This window comes from Alosa sapidissima, chromosome 17 (genome assembly GCF_018492685.1).
Source record: "Alosa sapidissima isolate fAloSap1 chromosome 17, fAloSap1.pri, whole genome shotgun sequence".
Lineage (NCBI taxonomy): Eukaryota > Metazoa > Chordata > Actinopteri > Clupeiformes > Clupeidae > Alosa > Alosa sapidissima.
Window position 1 is genome coordinate 18,866,951 of NC_055973.1, and position 13,080 is coordinate 18,880,030.

General features: G+C 39.6%; 1 long non-coding RNA gene across 1 annotated transcript; it reads left to right on the top strand.

Annotated features, from left to right (window-relative positions):
- The first annotated feature begins 10,461 nt into the window (after positions 1-10,461).
- LOC121688886 lies at positions 10,462-11,390 on the top strand. Its single transcript, XR_006024718.1, has 3 exons — positions 10,462-10,729; positions 10,949-11,036; positions 11,345-11,390. It is a non-coding gene; the product is annotated as an uncharacterized LOC121688886 (long non-coding RNA).
- The last annotated feature ends 1,690 nt before the right edge of the window (positions 11,391-13,080 follow it).

Here is a 13,080-nt window from a genome sequence, read left to right on the forward strand (position 1 = left end):
ACTGACAGAGATGTTTTTGTTTAAAAATACATAAAAAATAAATAAATAAATAAATAAATAACATTATGCTGATACCTTTTGCTTTTCCTAAATACAATGTAGCCTACAGGTGTAAGTGACCTTTCATCAATCCAGTTGCAATGGATGAACTGTGATGAACTGCCCTACTTGTGATTGTTTAGAGATTTTAAAGGTTTTATAACAATTCTACATCTTCTTTGGCTATTCTACAATCTATTCACCTTTTCAGCACCAGTAGGGTACTTTCTGTGCAGCCACATATACACACTCAGGCATGCCAAACAAGCATACACAAAAGTTTCAAGAGTGGGGGATGGAGTAAAATATGGAGACAAATTGAAGTGTGATTTATTTTCGCGGAACGGATGTACAGGACTGAGCGGCGGTCATATTTTGTACCGCTATGCGGTACATCTAGTTTCATTGTCCTCCTCATTTCAATATGAATAAAGTTAAACATGTAAAAGTTGTATGTTTTTCTTTTCCAACAAATTCTATACATGATGAATTCTATTACATACAGAATACAGAAGAAAAATGTACAGTAGTAGGACAAAAATAATATTTGATATAAATTCCAGTGGAGAAAATAATTCTTACTTGTTATAGAGTACATTGAAGAGCACTGAAATATGAGCATTACGCACACAACCAAAGGAAGAATATGTTAACCACTTCTGTTTGCTGATATCCTTCAAGTTAAGATAAAAAAATACATTAGTGTGAGTATATGGTTTGTGGTAAATTAGTCACATGGTGCCTAAGAATCTCTTTACTCTCAGATCAGTCTCTCTCACAGGTTTTCTTTTGGCTTTTTTAAGGGGAGTGTTGATTTAACAATGGCGATGTATAAGGGACTGGAGATAAGTCTATCATTGGTGTGAAAGATACCTCACACTTTCACTGTAACCCAAACTTACATAGAGACTGGGGCATGTGGGCTGTCTCTTTCAGTGTTTAAAGGAAGTCAGCTCATTTTACAGCTGCGTAAGTGATCAATTGACTCTGATACATGCTGCTTATGTAATTCTACATTGTGACGCTGTAAATATCTGCTGAAAAGCTGTAGACCTTCTTCTCCTCTCATTCTTTAAGGCTACCGGTAGTTGTAGTTTATAATGCCATGATTAATGTATGGCCACTTTAGGTCCCAATCAGATAGAACACGCTTAACAGGTTGCAAAAAGTGAGGCACCCTCCAGGGCACATAAACAGTGTGCCAAACATTTACTGTCTATACAAAACAGCAGAAAAAATACACTTCTCACTGCATAAAATGCCCCCTTTCTAATGGGACCCTTAAGACCAACCTGGATGACCAGCCTAATCAAACCATATTCCATATCACCCTATTATAAATATTTTGCATTTACATGATGAAGAAAGACTGTGAGAACTACATTTTGATGATCTTTTTCCATCAGATCTTTTTCTCATCACAGTCAGAGATCTGACCTCAACAAGTTTATGATAAACAGTGACTTGTGACCTCTGAAACGATACAAGACTACAAGTCTTTTTTGTGCTGCTTCTCTCAAGGCGACAAGGAGTAGCATTCTGGTGAGTGGCCGCTCATTATTTCTGATTAAATATAGATGGTTTGGAAGAAGTATATGAAAAAGCGATATCTTGAAAATGTAGAAAGATGCATTCTGCTGTAAAAGAGGAGAGATAAAGTCCAAATAAAAATAAAGCCCAAACAAGGTTTATGCTCTTCTCCAGATCCACTACGGACACCAATAACCTACATAGTATAGGGCCTTGGTATTGTGAGTTCAGGAGTATAAATATTTTTGCATCTGTTTGGATAAAAAAACTAAATTTTTTAGCTCATATTAACTCCCTGACCACTATGTTAAGGCAGAAGCTGGGGACTCTACCCCAAACATTCTCTGCCAAGAGTGCAAGTTAGTGTTTTTTTTTTTCCGCTGAAAACTTTGGTCTCAGATAATCAGCTTTATCAGTTCACAGCTATGAGAAGGTACTGAACTCTGTGTTTTTTTTTCCATCAAGCAAGCACAAGTGTTTCCATCTCACTTCTTTAAAGTTCCTTGTACATCCCATTCAGTTGTTGAAATAGTCAGTCTCTCTCTGAGTCACTCTCTATCCTGGTTATTTCTGTGAGGACATTTGAGTCCGTGTCAGTCCTGGTGCGTCTCTGCATGTAAACTCAGAGGTGATGCTTTAGTGGAGATACAGTTTTTTAATAATCTTGACAAGATTAACACAGTTAACCCAATCAGTGCTGCAAGAAGGTAAGGGAATCTAAAAGATAAGCAGAGATAACTTTACGTTTTAATCCTGATGAATTTCTTGTCATTAAAATAGAGTTCAGGCCTTATTTGCACACCACCAGACTGGATATGAAACAAAGCATTCAAAAATGTGTTTGAATGTGAACTTTCAGCTTTAATTCAAGGAGTTGTGCAAAATTATTTCATGAATCATTTAGGAACTACGGCCATTACAATTTGTATAACTGAGAAACTATATATGGGGACTAACAGTTATCAGGAATTTTGCATTTTACATTGGATACTTTTATTTCCCTCATCTATGATAGACAGTATGTGGTGACAGTAATATAATGAATGACAAATTCTGCACCTCCTCACCCTTAACAAACAGGATCATGCTTACTAGTGTGTGATGGTGTTGAGGTCTGTAAGGCACATTTTGTAGTGTAGAGCTAGGCTGAAATCTCTTTAATGGCTTTTGTGTGAATGGGATTTACTTGGGAATGGGAATACTAGGGAAAATGGTCTACGGTTAAAATGGGAGTGGTTTGCCAGAGAATATGTGTTTCACTGATTTTGCTGTTTTTGCTGAGTGCTGCTCAGATGTAGGAATTCTTGAATAAAATGCAAATTATGTCATAATTAAATTGTCTTTTTTATATTAATTCTGTCTGCGGTTGTTGGTCAGTACACTTTTGTTTAACCATTGTGTGTTTAATAGTGCTGTCAAACGATTAACATTTTTAATCATGATTTATCGCTGAATTCCTATAGTTAATCACAATTAATCACATATTTTATCATATGATTAAAATTCTATTATTTTGCATTTCTGATAACTGAGAAACTATATATGGGGACTAACAGTTATCAGGAATTTTGCATTTTACATTTAATACTTTTATTTCCCTCATCTATGATAGACACTATGTGGTGACAGTAATATAATGAATGACAAATTCTGCACCTCCTCACCCTTAACAAACAGGATCATGCTTACTAGTGTGTGATGGTGTTGAGGTCTGTAAGGCACATTTTGTAGTGTAGAGCTAGGCTGAAATCTCTACGGTTTACGGTTAAAATGGGAGTGGTTTGCCAGAGAATATGTGTTTCACTGATTTTGCTGTTTTTGCTGAGTGCTGCTCAGATGTAGGAATTCTTGAATAAAATGCAAATTATGTCATAATTAAATTGTCTTTTTTATATTAATTCTGTCTGCGGTTGTTGGTCAGTACACTTTTGTTTAACCATTGTGTGTTTAACCATTTAACAGATACATATAGACACAATGATTTTCTTCAAGACCCTCTTTTTCTTTCATTTCCTGCTTTTAGCATTAGGTGGGTGTTTAAACTATTTTTTGTAATATTTGTGATCAACGTAATAACTTTCAGTGTCCCGCCGGCGGGACGGTTACCCCCCTCCCCCACCTCCCCCCAACATTCTAAATCAATTGTATGCACCATATTGCTATGTAGCATAGTAATGTTATACACCATTTTAAAACTTTGACTCTTGGGAATCCAAAAATGACTCTTGGGAATCCAAAAATGTTCATGTACAATCTGTATAGTGCTTTACATTCTTAGATTAATCTTATTATGTCTCAATTAAATTTGATCCAAAATGCCCCCAGTGTAGCTGCAGCACAATAAGTAGATGCAACATATTGGGTACTGAAATATTCACAAGAATCCATAGAAATTGAATCTTCATGTTGTGTTATCCAATATTAGTTGTACAGATGTATAGTCTATCTTATACACACTCATTGAACCAACAAAGTAAATGCAAAAATAGAGACATTTTTGTAATCATTCCATATTTAGTGTAGTCATTCCATATCAGAACCCCTGAAGTATAATCCAAATACAAGCATGAAACCTCAAAGTGTTACCTTTCATTTGAGACCAGGATTATGCTTCTACACAAAGGGGTTCATGTGCAGTAAGCATTTGATTGTCAGTATGCATTTTGGATAACAAAAAGTCCTATGGGGAGTATCCATTTTACAAAACGCATGGGCATACCTTGGCAAATAATAGTCTAAAGCACTCATATTTTCATTCTATATTGATCTACTTTTGCACACAACTTCACAAGACCTGGTGCTAGGGCTCAGTTGTGTTTCTAAGGGATATCAAGAGACCTAGAGGGCTGAAATGTGGTCAGTTCAGAGATGCTTGTAATCCGGCAGAAAGAAAAAAAATATATTCTAGCCTCTGTAACTCTTTGTGAGTACATCACACATTTATATTGACTGTTTCCTACAAAAACTAGAGGTTCTCAGCTTTCTATAGAGGTCCAACATTTGATGGTAGGCCCCAGAAGAGGTGGGAACAATGCCCTTGTAAATAGGCACAGTGCAATTTCAGGCAAAAACTTGAAATTCTTTTTGAGAGTTATGCTGTTAAGCACTACTACAGTGACAGCTATTAAATTAATTCTTCAACATTTCATTTTTTTAAACTGGTGAAAGAAGGCTTTTCAATATAATGATACATTGCTTTTGTCATTTTAAGGAATAACAATAAAAAGAAAGATGATGTATACTCAGTGTCACTGCCAGACAAGATTTATGCTTTCATCTTGCGCACTGATACCATGCACATTTGATATCTCTGATTTTGAGAGTAAACTGACCAAATCTGGATCAATTTACGCCATGTGGATTAAAGGGGGTTCTAAATTTGATAAAAACTCAGTGGTTTTCAATGGCACTACTAACACGACCAGGTTGCTTGAGAGAGTAGAGATCACTGGAAATCTACGTCAGAACAATTGCACAACTGTCTTCTACAACGTGAATCAAAGTCATAAAGATAAATACTACTGTATGCTCCTTGACAAAAAGTTTACTGAGACAGCTTGTCCACTTAGCCTAATTGATGTAGCCTTCCTAAAACCAATGGGCCAGCTGTATCTGTTCAGCTGTTAATGAAATTAAAGAGTAGGCCCAGAGCCCTATAGTAGGTCTTGATTATTTAAGTGTTCAGCTGCATCATCAATTAAAACCTGATCAGAGGCTTGGTCACTGATCTCATTTCAATTGGTGGTAATTGAGTAGGCCTATTTATAGGCTACTGAAAGGGTTGCGAGATCAAGGTTAGTCCAGCTCCCTGGTTGTAGGTTACCACTTTTATGAAAATGATGCATAAAACAAAAAGGGGTGCTGGTTTGTTTTTGTGTCTTGTATTTCTTTGCATTGGCCAAACATGTGGTATAAGCCTCGAAATGGTGCAAAGAGACAAGCTGCATCGTAAGGAAAGGTCCGAGAACATTCACACTGGGACAATTACTTTCGGCACAGGGGATATTTCACTGGGTCGAAATCTGGAATATGAGGGACGATCTGTTGAAGAAAACACTGCAGACGATGGCTCCGTTAACTTTCAAGCCGACGATCCACATTCTGGCCTGGTGGGTGGACAAAGCACCACTGAAGACTTTAAGGCTTGGCGTCGTATGCAACCAATTTTATTATGTACTAATGACCTCATGGAGTTATCTGCACAAGGCCCTGGATGTTCTTCACTCCAGTTAGACAGAGGTAAGAAAAGTGTGTTTTTTTTGCAGTGTACACGATAACTGTCTGTCGACATTAGTAGCCTAATTCAGCTGATTCCTTGCAACCCTTTCACTTGCGGTGTTTGCATCAATAACTTGATATTTTTTTTCTTTTTTCTATTCAACAGGTGGCACGCCTCTCTCACTAAGCAAGCTACCAGGAGACTGTGGCTACTCTGTGAAAAGGACTGCAGTGGGCCTTGTGTTTGTTGCCACATTTAATGGTTGTGATGTTATAAAACAGGTAGGCTATGGTTTTCATGTCACGTCAGGGGATTTTCTCTTTTTTTAAATTGTCAGAGTGGGAGTAACATTAGCCCATATAGATGCCATCAATCACTATGAAACAACTCATTTTCACTCCCTTTAATGCTTAATTTTTTACTTTAAAAACCCCCTGACTTGACACCTTAAATGTAAGCTTAAGGAGGTTCTCACTCGCACATTAAAAAGGCAAGCTCACTTAACAGTGATCTCGACGTATCCTGTTTTAGTATTCTGTTGCCTTCAGCCTTTTTTGTTGGCATACATTTCATGAATAGATTTCAGTAGCTTGATCAGTTAGACTTTCCTGGGTGAAGTCCAATCAACACACCAGAGGGGTGGAAGCTAATCGTGAAGATGATCAAAATTGCATACAATTTGAATACCATTTGGTCCCTTGTAAACAGATATGTGTGCATAGGAGTGGCCTTACTGGTTGTAGATGTAAGGCTCTTAAACCAAAAGTGTTCCTGAAGTTAGGCAAAGGGACCCCAAGCAATTATTTAGCATTTCAATTAATGTGGAACATGTGTCAGTTTTGTTGAGCTAGGTAACCGGAGGGTTGCCAGTTCGAACCTTGACCAGTAGGCATGGCTGAAGTGCCCTTAAGCAAGGCACCTAACCCCTCAATGCTCTCCGAGCGCTGCTGTTGCAGGCAGCTCACTGCGCCGGGATTTGTGTGTGCTTTACCTCACTGTACAGAGTGTTATTCACGGATTGGGATAAATGCAGAAACCAAATTTCCCTCACAGGATCAAGAGTATATATACTTATACTTAGTGTATGACTGCATTATTTTATGTCTTCCTCCAGGGAAATAGCCACTTGCTGCAGATGTTGTGGCACAAAAATCCAGTAAAACTCTCCTGCCCTGCATCAAGCTCAGACCAAGTCTCACCAGCTTTATCCACTACTCCAGCTCCAACTACAGAAGCACCTACCACAGCTGCCGGGCTTCCTCCACAGAATCAACAGTGGATGCCCCCCTTCTTTGGAGGCTACTACCCTGTAATGCCTGTGGAGACTCCCTCTGAAACTACTGTTGAACCTACCACAGCTGCCGTGCTTCCTCCACAGAATCAACAGTGGATGCCCCCCTTCTTTGGAGGCTACTACCCTGTAATGCCTGTGGCGACTCCCTCTGAAACTACTGTTGAACCTACCACAGCTGCCGTGCTTCCTCCACAGAATCAACAGTGGATGCCCCCCTTTGGAGGCTACTACCCTGTAATGCCTGTGGAGACTCCCTCTGAAACTACTGTTGAACCTACCACAGCTGCCGTGTTTCCTCCACAGAATCAACAGTGGATGCCCCCCTTTGGAGGCTACTACCCTGTAATGCCTGTGGAGACTCCCTCTGAAACTACTGTTGAACCTACCACAGCTGCCGTGCTTCCTCCACAGAATCAACAGTGGATGCCCCCCTTCTTTGGAGGCTACTACCCTGTAATGCCTGTGGAGACTCCCTCTGAAACTACTGTTGAACCTACCACAGCTGCCGTGCTTCCTCCACAGAATCAACAGTGGATGCCCCCCTTTGGAGGCTACTACCCTGTAATGCCTGTGGAGACTCCCTCTGAAACTACTGTTGAACCTACCACAGCTGCCGTGCTTCCTCCACAGAATCAACAGTGGATGCCCCCCTTCTTTGGAGGCTACTACCCTGTAATGCCTGTGGAGACTCCCTCTGAAACTACTGTTGAACCTACCACAGCTGCCGTGCTTCCTCCACAGAATCAACAGTGGATGCCCCCCTTTGGAGGCTACTACCCTGTAATGCCTGTGGCGACTCCCTCTGAAACTACTGTTGAACCTACCACAGCTGCCGTGCTTCCTCCACAGAATCAACAGTGGATGCCCCCCTTTGGCGGCTACTACCCTGTAATGCCTCCAAAGGGGAAGAAAACTCTCTAAAACTACTGTTGCACCAACTACGGAAGCACATTCTACAGCTTCCACAGAATCAATGTGGAATCAATTCAACAGCTCTCCAAAACCATTCCAATATGTGTCATTTAATGCATATATTAAAAAGTGTATTTGGAATTTAGTTGTCCGAGATCATTTGTTCAAGCTGCTTGTCGAGGGTTTTACTGACTACTTGTCTCATGGTTTAGCCAAAACTGAAAGTTTAAACTTCTACTGCCATATTGCTTTATGTGTGCATGATAATGGAGATCAAGGTTTTAACACGATCCAAGTTGAGTCTTTGTTTCTACTCAAATGTGCCACAGGCAAGGATGAGGGTTTTGGGAGTCTGTACTCATCCTTCAAATTTTATTTAGCTCAGTTTCTCTTCAGATAAAGAAAACAGATGGTCCTGCACTGATGACACATCTGCAACGCATAAGCAAGTAAATAAAGCTTTGGTGTTGAGTATTCTAAGATTATACTACAATTGGATTCTTTGGAATTATTTGTTTCTGATTGGCCAAGAGACATTCCATTGAGTTGTTTGTTTTTTCTTTCATAAAGATGCATTAATCACTTATATCAAAATATATACAATAAAAAAAATCCTTGATCAATGAAGTTTAACTTTTTTTTCTTTCTTGGGGGAAAAATGATTTAAAACAGTATGTACAATGTAAAATATGTAGTTTATTTGGTCTACACTACTGAATTTTAATGTCAGTCATAATGGTGGGACTTGGAGAGCCAATTGTTTTCTGAGGTGCTACTCATTGTGAAAAGTTTGAGAACCACTTTTCTAGGAAGTTTAAGCATACTCCCCACAGAATGCAATAAGCCTGCTGGATGTCCTTGGGCCTTTTGTAGGCATGGGTGACATGCACCAACAACTATCGCTGATCACCAATCCCTGAGCACTCTCGGGGATATACCTCTGCGTTATTATTGGTTGGATGTCAGTGGTTCAGAGTTCAAATTATCAATATACACTGCTCAAAAAAATTAAGGCAACACTTAGTTTTCCACAATTGTTAAAACACATTTTTTGAAACCTTCCACCCTTTTCTCCATTCTCAAACTACATTCACAGAATGTCTGACAGTTCTTTCAAAACAAAAGTTTTACTTGTGCTCAGAACCAAACAGTGTCAGAGTACCGATCCAGTGTATGATTGAAGTGTTCCCTTAGTGTTTTTGAGCAGTATATTTGTTAAACAGATCCATGTCATTAATATAGTTGCATGGGGAGAGGTCTGACAACATATTTAAAATAGCTCACTCTGCCTTTGTGTGCTTGGCCCTTGATTAAAAAAACAGGCAGCTGCAAGCCTCACCACAATTTCAAATATATCCACACTGTAAAGTATCAAATATGCAATTAGCCATGCCTGAACATATTCTGGTAGGTTTTCCAGTGTTCTCTGAAATACACCATGAAGACACGACTTTGCACACAGCAAAAAAATGCTGTTTGCTCAGGATAAATTTGATACAATCAGACTTGTTACACCTACACACACACACACACACACACATACAAACCCACATGCATACAGACGCCTAAACACACGCATATGCCCACACACACACACACACTTGCACACAAGTACACACGCACGCACGAACACAAACACAAACACAAACAAGCACACGCACACATGCACATGCACACAAACACCTCTGCATGAAGTAAGCCCAGTTGACTATTGAGAAAAGGCGCCTATAACCATTCACAAAGGGACACAGCCTGAACATCTGATCAAAACATATACAATTTAAGCCTACAGTACTTCAGAGTTGAGATGACCAACTTTAGAGGAACGTTCAAAAAGTCATTTAATCTGATTGTTGAAGGTAGGAGGTTAACCTCTTGGGTTATGTTAATTATTGCTGCAATATTATAACTTCAGAGCAACATCCCTTGTTAAGTTAGTTTAGTGTTCAATATACGAGACCTGATGTTGACTCTGATGTTTTTGTGTCAAACTGGGTTTAATGCCAAAATGAAGGTTGAATTTAAAGCTCTCCTCCCCAACAGATGTCTGAGGTGTCAGAGGGGACATCAGTGACTCTGACCTACACTGCTGCTGCTCCCTGTCCCTCTCAGCCTCCTACCATCACCTGGTCTCCTCCCACTGGGAACACACACTCACATACAGGATGAGGAGAATGGCAGCAGATCCCTCACGTCTTTTTTGACCTTCACTGCTTCCCCTAGTCACCATGGAAAAACTATCTCCTGCACAGCCTCTTATCTCAGACTGAATTTGAACACTCCGCAAACCAGTGCTGTGCAAACACTAAGAGTCTGGTGTAAGAATAACTTTTCATTTCTAATCGATGGCTGTATTTCTGCTGTATAAAGATTTCTCAAACTGAAGTCCTCGACTTTGCATTCAATTACTTTCAGTGTATATTTTAATGTATTTTTTGTTTTAAACTCAAGGCCATACCCTTCCCCAGTCTCTCCTGTAGATGTCGTGGCCTCTGTTGTGAGTCCTTCAGGTCCAGCAGCAGGGGGCAGTAGTGTGACTCTGACCTGTAACACAAGTGAGGCCAACACTCCAGTGCAGAACTACACCTGGTTTAGAGGAGACCTGCACACCCCTATAGGATCTGGACAAACCCTCACCTTTAATCTCAGCTCCAGTGATGAAGGACAGTACTACTGCAGGGCAGAACATTCACAAGGGGGAAAGGAGTCTGATGCAGTGAGACTGGTGATTAAAAGTATGTTTTTTCACTTAATTATGTTTAATGGTATGACTTCAGGTCAACGTCCAAAGAATCTCATTATTTGAGTCTTTGTATTTTTTCTGCATGTTGTAAAACCTGTATTGCCACCCTTTGACTAAATCAAAGTTCTCTTAGTAAATTCCCAGGCAAATCTGATGATATACTTTCTATCTGAAACATCACCATATCAATGAATCATACATTATTTCCCAGAACAAAGCCAAAGTTTCCTGGCTATAGGAATCACGGTAAAGTGTCTGGCTGCATTTATCATAACCATCTTGGTCATTGATGTTGTGAGGTAAATATTTTGCACTTATTGTTTTGAAAAATGTTTTCACATTATGGAATGGTTAAGACAAGTTTTCAGAATATTATACACTTCCCTTTTTTATGAATTCATAATTTGACCATGCAAATTACAGAAAATAATTGTTCATGAAAAACATCCAGTATCTTTTTAGGTTGCTCTGTCAAGTATTTTAAAACATTCAAAATGTTCTATTGAAATACAAAGTTGGAAAGACGGCAGAGAAAACTGTTCAAAGTTTTTTCTTCTGTATTCAGTTACTTAGCAGTTCGTCTTTTATGCTTGTTTTTGTTTTTTAGGTGGCAAAAATCCCATCAGAAGATAAAACCGGGTGGGCATCGCCAGGTAAATTAACTTCAGTAACAGATAAGAGTGACATGACACTGTCATAACCCTACCACTAACCTGTACACTCGGTCAAAAACGGTAACACTTTACTTTAGGTTTCTAAATAAGAGTGACATGACATAACCCTAACCCAACTTGTCATGACAAAACCCGAATAACACTTGACAGAAGCGTGTGACAGAAGCGTTATGTCTTAAACGTTTATGTCTTGTTTATAATGTTTATGACATGTTCATGACAGTGTCATGTCACTCATATGTAGATCCCTTCAAGTAAATTGTAACCCTAACTTCTTTACAATAGTGTCACAACAAAATGGTCATTATTTTTACAAAATGAAAAAGAAAAGCTTATTATGACCGCCGCGCAGCGAAGCGGCGGTCATATAGGTTTAGTCAGATTTTTCTTTTTTTTTTTTTCTTTTTCGCATGCCCAAATTTCCGTCAATGATTCCCGGGACACTGAAAGACCGGGGTACACGAAACTTGGTGGACATGTAACCCCACATGGATAGCATGGAACCATCGTTTTTCTGGATCTGTAGCCCCCCCGCTGAATTGGACCCCCCGAAAGGAGGGTAGGGCAGACACAGTTTTCTGTGAATATCTCGAAAACCGTAGGGTTTAGGAGGACCATTTTTTTTTTTGTATGTTGATCTCAAGGGGCCATGTCAACCCATTCCATAACCACTCATTTCATGTATAGCGCCACCTAGTTAAACACAAAAAAGTAAAAATGAGGTGGTGTAATTGAAGGTATCTGTGACCTAACATAGTCAAAACTGCACGAAATTGGAAGTGTAGGATCATTATGACACCCTCTGTATGCACGCCAAGTTTTGTGGAATTCCGTTCATGGGGGCCCACACAATAAATTAATTTATGTTACTATACACCAACTGGCCTGTAGGTGGCCGGAGACAGTTTTCTGTGAATATCTCGAGAACCGTAGGGCCTAGGAGGTCCACCTTTTTTTTGTATGTTGGTCTTAAGGGGGCATGTCAACCCATCCCATTACCACTTATTTCATGTATAGCGCCACCTAGTTAAAAATTAAAAAGCAAAAAATTAGGTGTTTTCATCTCAATATCTCTGGCTGACAAGGTCAAAACTGCACGAAATTAAAAGTGTAGGATCATTATGACACCCTCCAAATGCATGCCAAGTTTTGTGTACTTTCGTTCATGGGGGGCCTTACAATAAAATAATTTATGTGTACATTTAGTGACGTACACCAACAAGGATTCCCGGGACACTGAAAGACCGGGGTACACAAAACTTGGTGGGCATGTACCCCCACATGGATAGCATGGAACCGTCATTTTTCGTTTTCATCTGCAGCCCCCCCGCTGGACTGGACCCCCCGAAAGGAGGGTAGGGCAGACACAGTTCTCTGTGAATCTTTTATGGTATGTTGGTCTCAAGGGCCCACATCAACCTGGCTCATAATCACTCATTTGTGATTTGCCCCCACCCGGTAAAAAATGAAAATCAGTAGGATTAAAAGAAAGCCAAAATAAATATTCATCATCATCATGGCTGCATTTTCAGTATTGGCGAGAAGTAGTCGTTTGTCCACTAGATGGCGCATCGTTGCAGTGAGACGTAATTTTGTTGGAAGTTAAAAGTGGGTTGGAAAAAACAATGGACGCTTCATACAAGGACTGTAATTTACCGCAGCGAACATC